An 11,222-nucleotide genomic window follows, 5' to 3' on the forward strand; every position below is an offset into this window, starting at 1 on the left:
CTGATGTGAGGAATTCTGAATAGTCAGTTTTAATGAAATGATTTTATGCTTTCATTTAGGTTTCCACTGCTTCTAAAAGACCCAAACATTTAAATAAAACCACTCAGCCATTATTGGTGGTAAGTTAATGGTTTTTTTGATGTTTGAAAAATGAGACTTTTCAAAAATTTCCCAGTTTTTAAGTCACATTCAACAGGCACTGTTACCTAGCAACCCCAGCAACCCCGTTACCTAGCAACCTGGAAGGAGCACTGCCCCTTACTTAGCAACCCTAATGAAGAAATGGTCTGTTTCAAAAACGTTCAGAATGTAATGTAACAAATCAGCAGGTGCCAGTCGTTACCTAGCAACTGCAGCCAAACCCAGCCCGTTACCTAGCAACCCAAGCTGAGCTCCAGCACATTTGGTCAGCTAGTTTTACTGCTGTATGTACTGCACAATGCCTGCTGGAAAACATTCTTGTTGCTTTACTATCCAGAAACAACTTGCTGCATTCTTGATAGTTGTACAGGACGCTCCACTAATGCTTTTCGAAGATGTAGCGTTGTATAATTACGCTTTTATTTGCTTCCTTTTTTAGGTATGAATGTGAACATTGAGTTGGGGGGAGATTTAAAGTGACAGAGACCCTAAATCAGCTCATTCAGAAAGGAACAGCAGACTAAAATCACGTTAACTAATAATGACTTTATGCAACAATGTACTGAACTCGTTTTGCATCACGCAGAGAGCTATGCTAGCCTGTTCAAGGAAGCACAACAGGCTGAATTCCTGCATCCAAATCAGCCGTTATTTAGTTTGTTAAACTAAATAAAGGACAGATGACTCGCATCTGTTCTCACAACTGAGAATATGTTTTGTTCAGTAAAACCCAAAACACCTGGTAAAGGTGTATTTTCTCTAATACAGCAAATTTGCAAAATCATTTTTAATAGTTGGACCTTTGATGAATAGCATCCATCCAGCCTCCCGTGGATCTGTCCTCATCCAGCCTCTGTATTCGTCTGCAGTCTAAATGTTTGACTTGTTTTGTTGGCGGCTCAGAAATGAATGAGTTTGGCTGGAAAGCTGCTCACCTGATTGATTTGCACAGAAACAGTCATTTCAAATTAAAGCCTCATTATAATCAGAACAATAGAAGGAAAGGTTGGGATGATTACAAACCATCAGCACAGATTATGATTATGGAGCTACAGATTACAGACATCCTCTCCACGCTGCTACAAGTTCAATCACAAACCCGAAATATTAAAGCAAATCACTTCCTGACAAGCAGTTTATAGAGACTTAACTCCATGATTAACTAGTCGGTGATCAAAAAAGTATTAATTTGATTGTTGAGTAATGTAGAACGTTTTGGTATTTTTATGTTTGGATGAAGTGGTCTAGTCAAAGCCTAGACCTGATGTGCAGCCTAATTGATCCACAGCCTCAAATATATTTATACAATTAATTTTATGTGTTACATATTTTTAATTGTCATTATTTTAAAATTTTGTGGAATGGAGTCAATATTTATGAAACCAGTTATTTTATGTAATTTAATTTTATTTAATTGACATTATTAAGCAGAAACTGATTTTCACTTTGACTCTAAAGAATTTTATTGTACATTTTTGTTAAAAAAGTCAAATTTTGTCGACTAAATATACGACAAATATTCCAGACTGGAATGGAGAGATTATGTATACAATTAATATGTATTATATTATGTTTTATTACCTATTTTTATTTCATTGTCATTATTTGACAGAGATATGTTTTCAGTTTGAGACTGAAGAATTTTATTGTAAATTTTAGTGAAAGAAAACAAATTTTGTAGAGTAAATTCAACAAGTACTGACTGGAAGGGGTTAAATATTTATGCAATCAATTATTTATGTTACATTAATCTATTTAATTGCCATTGTTAGCCAAAAAACTGTTGTTATTATTATTACACTAAAAGATTTTATTGTAAAATTTTGTCTTAAAAGTCAGACTTAGTTGATTGTGATTAATTTGTAAGCACAATAAAATGGAAAAAAATGGTTAAAATGGGTAAAATGGTTAAAATGGTTAAAATGGTTAAAATGGGTAATGGTCCTCCTGGGACAATTAAATCATGAATTAAATGGGATTTATAACGTTTCTGTTTCAGCAGCTTCACAGATCACCTAAACCGGTGCGACAGCATGAAGAAGGTCCCTGTAAAGAAATTTAAGAAACAGAATAGAAAGAGAAGAATGAGACAAAAATAACGAGTTTGGATGCAAAAACACTGATGGTTTTATGAAGGATGACGAAACTCCCTCCATGGCAGCCGGTATGAAAACATTTAGCTGAAAGTCCAGCCAGCGTGTCCGGGTCGCGCTGCGGCCCGTCGCCGGTCCTTCCTGCTGATTTCATCATGCGAGGCGGAAAAATCAAACACATCAGTTTGTTCTTTCATCTTTGAAGTTGGCCAAGGCTTTGTTCTCGTTTCGTGTCTTTGAGATGAAGACACACGTTCATCGACCGTGAAGGCCCAGAATCACGCCAACGTCCGTGAATTAACACGCAGTTTTCTGCAACTTTAAACACGTCTGAAAACACGGAAACGACGAGCAGATCAGTAGAAGATTTTTAATTTGAGTTGTTTAAACAACTGTGACAGACTGGCGACCTGTCCAGGGTGACCCCGCCTCCTGACCCCATTAGGGACCAGGGACTTTTTACTCCTGAGTAAATTATTGGAGGGCTACCTTTTAAATAAATATTTTGATTTGCTGCCCTCATCTCAGTTTGGAAACTCTGACTTTAACAAGCCAAACATTTAAGGTAAATTTGAGAAATTTTATTTCTGTTTGGGATCAATAAACTATTTTTTATTTGAAACATGTAAGTTAAACTTACTACAGAGAGCTTTGTGAAAGTCCAGCTCATATATGTTAATTAATTTGGGCATTGCTCCATTTGTTTAAGTGAGTTCATTGTTTCGATTGTAACCAGAGAAAAACAACTCATGCTGAGATTCAAACCCAAAACCTTCCTCCTGCAGCGCCGACGAACTTCAGAAAAACTTTTTTATTCCAGATATAAAAAGGCAGCGAAGAAGATGATGCCGCAGAATCACTGAAAAAAAAAAAGAATCATGAGAAAGCAGAGCTTTGAGAAGTGTAACAGTAAAAACAGGCTTGTTTACATGCAGACAGAAAGGAGGTCTCTAAAAACACACACACCCTGTTGCCATGGAGACTAACTGAATTCAAAACTAGTTGGATATTAAACAAGTAAACTTTTCAACTCCAAAAGCAGAGATGAATAGTCACGGATGTTAATGAATGCGATAATTGAAGCGGATTTTGAGTGGATATGCTGTGTGTTTGGGATTCTGTCATTTAGAGGAGACAGGCTGCATTCTCCCGGGAATTAAAGTTCGAGCCGCATCACTTTCATCGAGTGTCACTTGCTTGTGCTACGTGAAGAGGAAAATTAGGCCCCAGATGCAAATCACCTGGAAGCAGATGAGGAAGAACTTACTGTAGAAATAAAAGCATTAACAGCAACGGTGAAATATGAAGATAACAGGAAAATAGGAGCAGACTTCAAACAGAACCTGAGCAAAATTAGAGAACGACTGGCAGGAAAACGGATTTTATCGCATTTTATCCCCAGATTATCAACCAGGAGCCAGAAAAATATATCTCCTAAAATGTAATTATATCCAGAAATGTTTTTTTACTCCCAAAGAGCAGCTGGAAACTATAACAACTGTAACAGCTTCTACTCTTACTGAAGGTTTTGGAGAGGTCAGACACTGATGTTGGACAATAACTTTATCGTTCATACAAAACGTGAAACCCTGGGTTTGTAAATCACTTAAATCAATAATACTGGTGTCTGGGATGAGTGTATATAAATTCCTGACCACATTTTCTGGATAATAGATTCTCATACTGCGATGCAGGTCTGTTTTTGTAGATCTATGTTGTTGAAACAACAGATTTCCAGGGCTGAACAGCTGCCAGTCATCACTGTTTGACAAATAATTGATAAATTAACAGTTTACTCTTTTATTTCCCACCTTATAATTCATATCCACTCCTGACCTGAAAAACTGACCCAACCTGCTTTTCTTCTTCTTTGGTGTCTCTTCCACAAAAACCCTTATAAAGGATTTTACTCCCATTTCCTGACATTGCTCCTTCCTCACAAACCTTGTGTGCGTGTGTGTGTGTGTGTGTGTGTGTGTGTGTGCGTGTGTGCGCGCGCGCGTGCGTGTGTGTGTGCGTGTGCGTGTGTGTGTGTGTGTGTGTGTGCTTGGGTGTGCGTGTGTGTGTGCGTGTGTGCGTGTGTGTGTGTGTGTGTGTGTGTGTGTGTGTGTGTGTGAACATTATGTGAGTGGGTTTCCCGGTATCGGCAGAGCGATAACATCTGAGGCCGGCAGACTCAGATTTGGTCCCAGCGGCGGCGGGTCGAGCGGAGCCGCAGCCGCTCACCTTGCAGCTGGATCTCAGCTGCGTTTTGTTTTCTCCTAATGAGGTCGTGATTTCTCTGACGGCATCTATTACTGCCCTGAAAAATAGCCCTTAAATTGAAAACCGCATTAATCCTCTGCCGGCTTGAAACATGAAGCCGCATTGGAACAGCAATCATGTTGGAAATGCATTAAAATAAATTGAAGCTGCGTTTATTGTGCGTAATGCTTCATTATTCTCCGGCAGTGACATTCAGATTCATCTTTTGCTCCGTTTTGATGCCATTTTTTTCTCTTTGCTGGCAAAACAGATTTGATTTATTGAATTCAAATTCAATCTCCATCCATTTATTTACTTCGTTCCATTTTCAGAGTCCTGGAGTCGTTCCCAGTCGAGATGGACTGTAATTTATAATGTTGAGTCTGGACCTAAACAAATAAGTCTTCTGATAGATGCTATGGTATGAGCTGCTATATGTGTATCAGAATGTCAGATATAATAACGTCATCAGTCTCAACTGCAGACTTTGACTTTGAAACAAAGTAACCTACTGAAAGTGTTGTTAATAAACTGACATTTTAAAAGTATTGTCTTCTTCCAGAGGGGAGAAATAAAGTTACTTCTGGTTTGCATAAGCAGGTAAAGCACCTAAAAGTTATAACCAAGTAAGAAAAGTACAAAAACAAAATCTACCGAGTAAGTTTGGTTCAGTTTCTAGTGTAAATATTGTAACACACTTTAAATCAGACAAATTAACATAAAGGCAACTTTTCAGCAAGATATAGAGGGTTGTTTGAAATAAATAACTCCTTAAAACTGATGAAAAAGTTCTAGTTCAAATGTCAAATCACTCAACTGATAACATGGGAAAAATGTTTTCTTATTAGTGAAATGATCTACCTCCATTTACTTTGAAGTTAGTTTTGTCTTCTTTCAAGTGTACTAAGACATTTGCACTAGAAACTAAACCAAAAAAACTTGGTGGATTTTGTTTTTAAAGAGTAGCAATAAATTTATTCAAGTAAAAAGTAGCATCTACAAAATTACTCAAGTAAGAGTAAAAAAGTACTTGATAAAACGTCTACTGAACTGATCAAATAATCAATCATTGACTATTTAAAAATTACATCATCAGATGGACCGAAATGTAAAGTTAAGCAGAAATTTAGATTTTTTAAGGACCAAAAAGATTAAAATCAGTTTCTTTCAGTTTGAAACTGATGAAACTTTAAGGAAACAGCCGGTGTGCGTCCGGTGACGTTTTGGTTAAAACGTGTTTGTTTTTCATTCAGTGGGTAGAAAATCCACAAATTTTACTAAAGTAGGAATAGAAATAGAGATACTAAAATATCTAAATGTTTCTGCTTAACAAGCATTTTTTTAAATTCTTATTTAACAGAAACACAGCTATTACAAAATTGTGTTTTTTTGACATTAACTGGATACAGAAAAACATTTTTAATGGAAACGCAGCTACTGACAGTGAGTCGGTTTAGTTTTCCGTGCGGATGGATCATTTTAACTGGTCTCTCCTCTCACACCTGCTGACCAGTTAATGCTCCACAGACCTACAGGAAGTCAGCAGCCTCCATTAAACGAGACCTGGACTCTGTGGTTGCTCCTGTTGTCTTTCCTTCCTGTGGATTAACAGGTGACGTCAGACGACCAGGAAGGCGGATCAGCCACTTCGTCTTTCTGCTGAGATGAAAACATGTTTATCCTGTAACTTTCTACCTCATTATGCATAATGTGAAAATATCCAATCAAGTATCAACCATGTTGTTTGTTTTTCCGACGCTTTAATTTCACCCAGACACTGGAGGCAATTTGAAGAACCTGTTGAGATGCAAATGTTTATTGTTTTCATGCCAAATGAATTTTGGGGAGTGAAATTAAACCCCATAAACTTCAGCTGGTGATCATTGCTGTGTGCAGCTGGAACTGCAGTTTCACACAAGATGGAAAACTTGATGGGAACCATTTGATTTTCAGATGGGTCATCGCTTTGTTAAAGAGGGAGCATTGTGAAAAAAATCAGGTTTTCCACGTTTCTGTTCTTCAGTTTGGGTCTCAATTGATTTTAAAAACACTTAAAAAAACCAAACATCACCAGACGTTTTCTGGCAACAAGTTAATGTTTGATGTCTGGAAAACAAGACATTTGAAAATTCTTTCAACTGTTGAATCACAACCTGGTGCTGTGCCGTTACCTAGCAACGCCAGCCAAGCCCAGCCCGTTACCTAGCAACCAAAGCAGCGCTCCAGAATGATTGGTCAGATGGTTTTGCCACTTTATCCTGAAAAGTCAAAAATTTGCCAGAAAAAAATTTCACGCACTGTGTAGAAAAACCTGAATTTTCTGAGCTCATAAAGTCAGAAATTTTAGATTTTTAAAAGTAGAAAATAATTTTTTAGGTCTCAGAAATAAAAATAAAAGAATGAAATACAAGAAGAACCAAATTAAAAAATATGCAAACTTCTCCAAGTTATACAGGAACTGTAGAAGCAATAATATGTGCAACCATCAAAAACAGGAAGGTAAAATAGGAACATAGGCTGAGATTATTTGCAGTGTTCAAAAGTCTCGTTATGTTCATTATAAATGAAATGTTCATTTGGAGTTGGAGAACATGTCGTCCTTCCACCTGGGGTGTGTAAACTTTCCCAGCACCATGATTAAAACCATGAGACGTCCAACTGGGAGCAAAAGAATCTGAAGGAGGTCCTTGAAATTCCCACTCGGGTTGTTTACCAACTCCTGACTCCGATAAACTGGGCAGCGTGTTTTGAAGTGATTTTTTAAAGTGTGTGTTTTTCCTCTTAAGTCTGAGCGGTGAGTGTTTTTCAACAACTCATCCTGCAGAGAGCTCGTCCAACGCAGCCGGATCCAGCAGGATGAAATCAACTCTCCTCATTTCTGAGGCTGATGGTGATCATCCGGATCCACCTCCACTGCCACGTTTTAATTTTCACATCTCCCCTCCTGGAATCTGAATGAATTATTCATTTTTATTAGGATGTGAAGCAGCATTTTCCCAGATTGTTCTGCAGCAGGCGGGTCGGACTCTCCTGCCGCAGGATTTCACTCTGATTGTCCCTCTAAATATAAACAGGCTTTATTTTGGTCGGCTGTTCTCCTTCCTCATTATTGTGGTCATTGTATCGCTGTGTGGGGTTTATTCATTTCACCATTTCCCAGAGTGAAGAGGAGATTTTACAGCTCCCTGAATGTTTACATCCACAGTTATCGGCTGTAAGAAAAAGAAAAGCTTTAAACCAAATTTCTATTTTTGTAGCAGTTTAATTCCTTTGTGAGAAATTTAGAAAAATTTATTTGAAGGGTGAAAAAATCCCAAGTGAAGGAGAATATTAGTGGTGGGACTGTAATTATTTCAAAATTATCAACAAAAATACAATATTTATTATTTTTTAATCTGTTATTCAGTTTTTCTATGGAAGAGGATAAAGGCCAAAAACTAATTTTGACTTTTTCTGAAAATTCTGAAAAACATTATCTGAGGTGAAACTGTAAGTCACTGCATTGGGTTTCTAAATACAAGGCAATTGTCTAAATGTGTTATATCAATAAAATTGATGGAACTAATTAATCAAAATTAATGCATTAAAGTCTCGGATCTAGTTTGTAGCAACAGTGTTTCCTGTAAAATAAATGTAATTCATGCTTTATTAATGTTTCTATAAGTTGATCCAAGTGATATTTATTCACTAATCACTGACACTATTCCAACTATAACATACGGTCATGTTATGATTTTATAACACAACACTTTTCAAAATGGGAAAGACAAGAGAACGAATCGCTAACATGAGATGGAAACGTGGAACGATACTTTGGTTGGAAGAGACAAACATTGATATTGAATGAAAATATTGTTTTCAAAAACTAAATTAACTTTTTTTATGTACCAAACTAAGCATGAACTATTTTAAATAAACACATTATTTGTATAATCGATGAGTAGATGAAAGTTTAACCATGTTGTGTTGCATCTAACATTTATTATTTAAACGTCGTCGTCTTGTCCTAATTTATTAGTGAATTGTTTTTGGGGAGGATGTGAATAATCAGTCCAGGTGCTGCAAATGTTCCCTGCATAGATCTGTTGTTAATTCAAACAAATTAAAGGTTGGATTTTTCTACATTCTTCTGCAGTTAAATATGAATTTAATTTGAAGGCTTTTTGCACATCTTTACCAAGCATGTCTGTATGTCTGGAGATGGGGTTTGTTTTCAGTGGAAATAAATAGAAATTATTCATTTGGAACAACCATTTCCTCAACTACTGCCGATGGGATTTCCATCCAATACAGATGAATTAGAGAAACTCTACAGAAACGTACGGACCGCTGCCTCCATTAGAGTGAACATTTCTCAGAGATGAAAATATATCGTCAAGCTCATCGCATTAAGAGCTCTGGGGACGGATTCACAAAACTTTCTGGAGTTTCATAGGTTAGGCACAGAAAAGGGGAAGTTTTTAATTGCTGAATCACAGGCAGAACTAAAACTGCTGAAAAACAGATGAGATGTATGAGTTTACAGGAAATGACCTTTCAGAGGTCAAAAACAGGAAATGGTGAAACTGAGATTGAAAGGATCCAGCAGCAGCGACAGATGATACGAGGTCAGCAACAGCAAAGTTTCACATGTCCATCAGTCAACATGGACACTGAAAAATGTCTAAATGTCCCTTTTCCCCCAGTTCTGACTCACCATGTGGACCAAACCGCTCTGGTGAAAGCGTGTCTCACCTCTCACTAAAATCATAAAATAAAAAAACATGAAACTCTTTGTTTGCCTGCTGATTTTTTCCTTAAGTTTTTTCTAAGATAAATTTAGAAAGTGTGATCAGGCCGGGGTTTGTTCACATTGTTTTCTAGAAAAAAACACAAAGTTTGTGTCACATTTTATGCAGAACAATTGATAACTGAGCTTTCAGAAAAGGCGGGAATCACCATGGCAACCACTGACCGTGGCTTCGTCTTTCACACGTTATCATCATCATTTTCTGCCTACAATGTAAGTTGATGGAAAAGGTGAGTTTTTCAAGCAGACGCTGATTTATTGGAGCAAACTGGAGATAATTTGCATTTTTTAAAGCTACATTTAATCACAAGCTGCTTGATTGCACTGCACCTGTCAGAACACACCACATTATTTATTCTTTCATCCAGAATAAACAGCCGTGTCAGAAAACTGTGTTCAAATCACATTTATTTGGTTGGATGTTTTATTCATAAGCCTCCTGTTACTCCTCTGATAATCTGTTGAATATAGAGTAAAAGTTTCATAGTAAATAGGAAGATTTATTTGTTATCTCCTCCAGCTGATGACTGTAATAAATTACTAAAAAACATTTTGTTAAAAACGAATCTGCCCTCTTCAGGACCAGAAACTTTCTGTTTGCTGCTCTGTCTGAACTTCTGATTGTTAAAATAGTCGGATGGTGGAAGGGGATTTTGTTAAGCCTTATTAAAGTGTTCAAACTTTTACATTAATTAAAAGTGAGGGAATAATTTCAGGATGGATTAGCTGTGTGTTTTTAATTTAAAAGTACCTGACAGCTGTGTTAATACTGGACGCTGCAAAAACTATGAGAAACAATCACATGATTTAAGGGGATACAAAAAAACCAAAACAAGTTAATGTACCTGCTAGTGCTGCAGGAATATTACAATCAATTTGATTTTGTGTAAAAAGAAAAGAGAAAACAATGAAGGATTTAGGAAAGTGGGAACATTTCTAAAATATTATAACTCCGATTATAACTCACAGAACAACGAATACACATTCAAAACCACCTTCTTTACTTTTCTATGTTAATGTACGGAAATAAACTCACAAAATTATTCTTCCATTGAAGGATACTTTACCATAAAATGAGAGAAGCATAAAACTAAGAAGACTAAATCAGTATTTATTGTATTTACGCACCAAACTTTCTACATTTTGTCAATTTGAAACCTCAAACTTCCACAAACTTTAATTAGATTTTGTGCACCAGATTGGATGGAGAGAGGCTGTAAATAGCAATGTTTAAATCTTCTATTCTCAGATGATTTTCAGTCCAGACTTTGAATTCATATTTTTATACTTCCATTACTTCCCAAAAAAGTTTAAAAAGTATCCAGTAAGTTGATGTTTCTTGGTGTCTGGAAAATGAGCCGTTTTATAAACCTTCCGATTGTTAAGGCACACTGCCATGTTACCTAGCAACTCAAATGGAACTCCACAGGGCATTCTGGGTAAATACAAACAAAAAACATGCTAGCCTAGCACTAGCTGGAAAAATGTCTGGTAGTCTTTAACCAAAGACCAAAAAGAAATCCTACACCACTAAAATCTGACGCCTCCACTTTTGCTTACATTTCATGAAGAAGGAAGTTCCTCTCAGTGTCTTCAGAGGTTTTTGTGTCTTTTCCTTCAGTGGTTCCTGCTGCAGCGTCCCCACAGGCCAGGAGGGGAACAGGTTTTTCAGATGGTTTGGTTGGTTTGACTCGGTGCTGTGTGCTCAAATCTCTTTCTGAATGAATGATTTTCTGCAAAGAAAGCAACAAACATGTTTTGTATCACCCATAGATTCGTCCTAACCTGTTGAATGAAGCGTGACGGGTTCCTTTAAGGAGCTAATGGCTGACTATAGGCTCATGTGTCTCGGTAAGAAGACGAGTTTTCTCTGTGAATGGATGCAGACGTAAGAGCAACATGTGTAAAAAGGTCTGGAGGATGCGACTCCATGGCAACAGAGTCGAATGCTGACA

The sequence above is a fragment of the Gambusia affinis genome, linkage group LG02 (assembly GCF_019740435.1).
Source record: "Gambusia affinis linkage group LG02, SWU_Gaff_1.0, whole genome shotgun sequence".
Lineage (NCBI taxonomy): Eukaryota > Metazoa > Chordata > Actinopteri > Cyprinodontiformes > Poeciliidae > Gambusia > Gambusia affinis.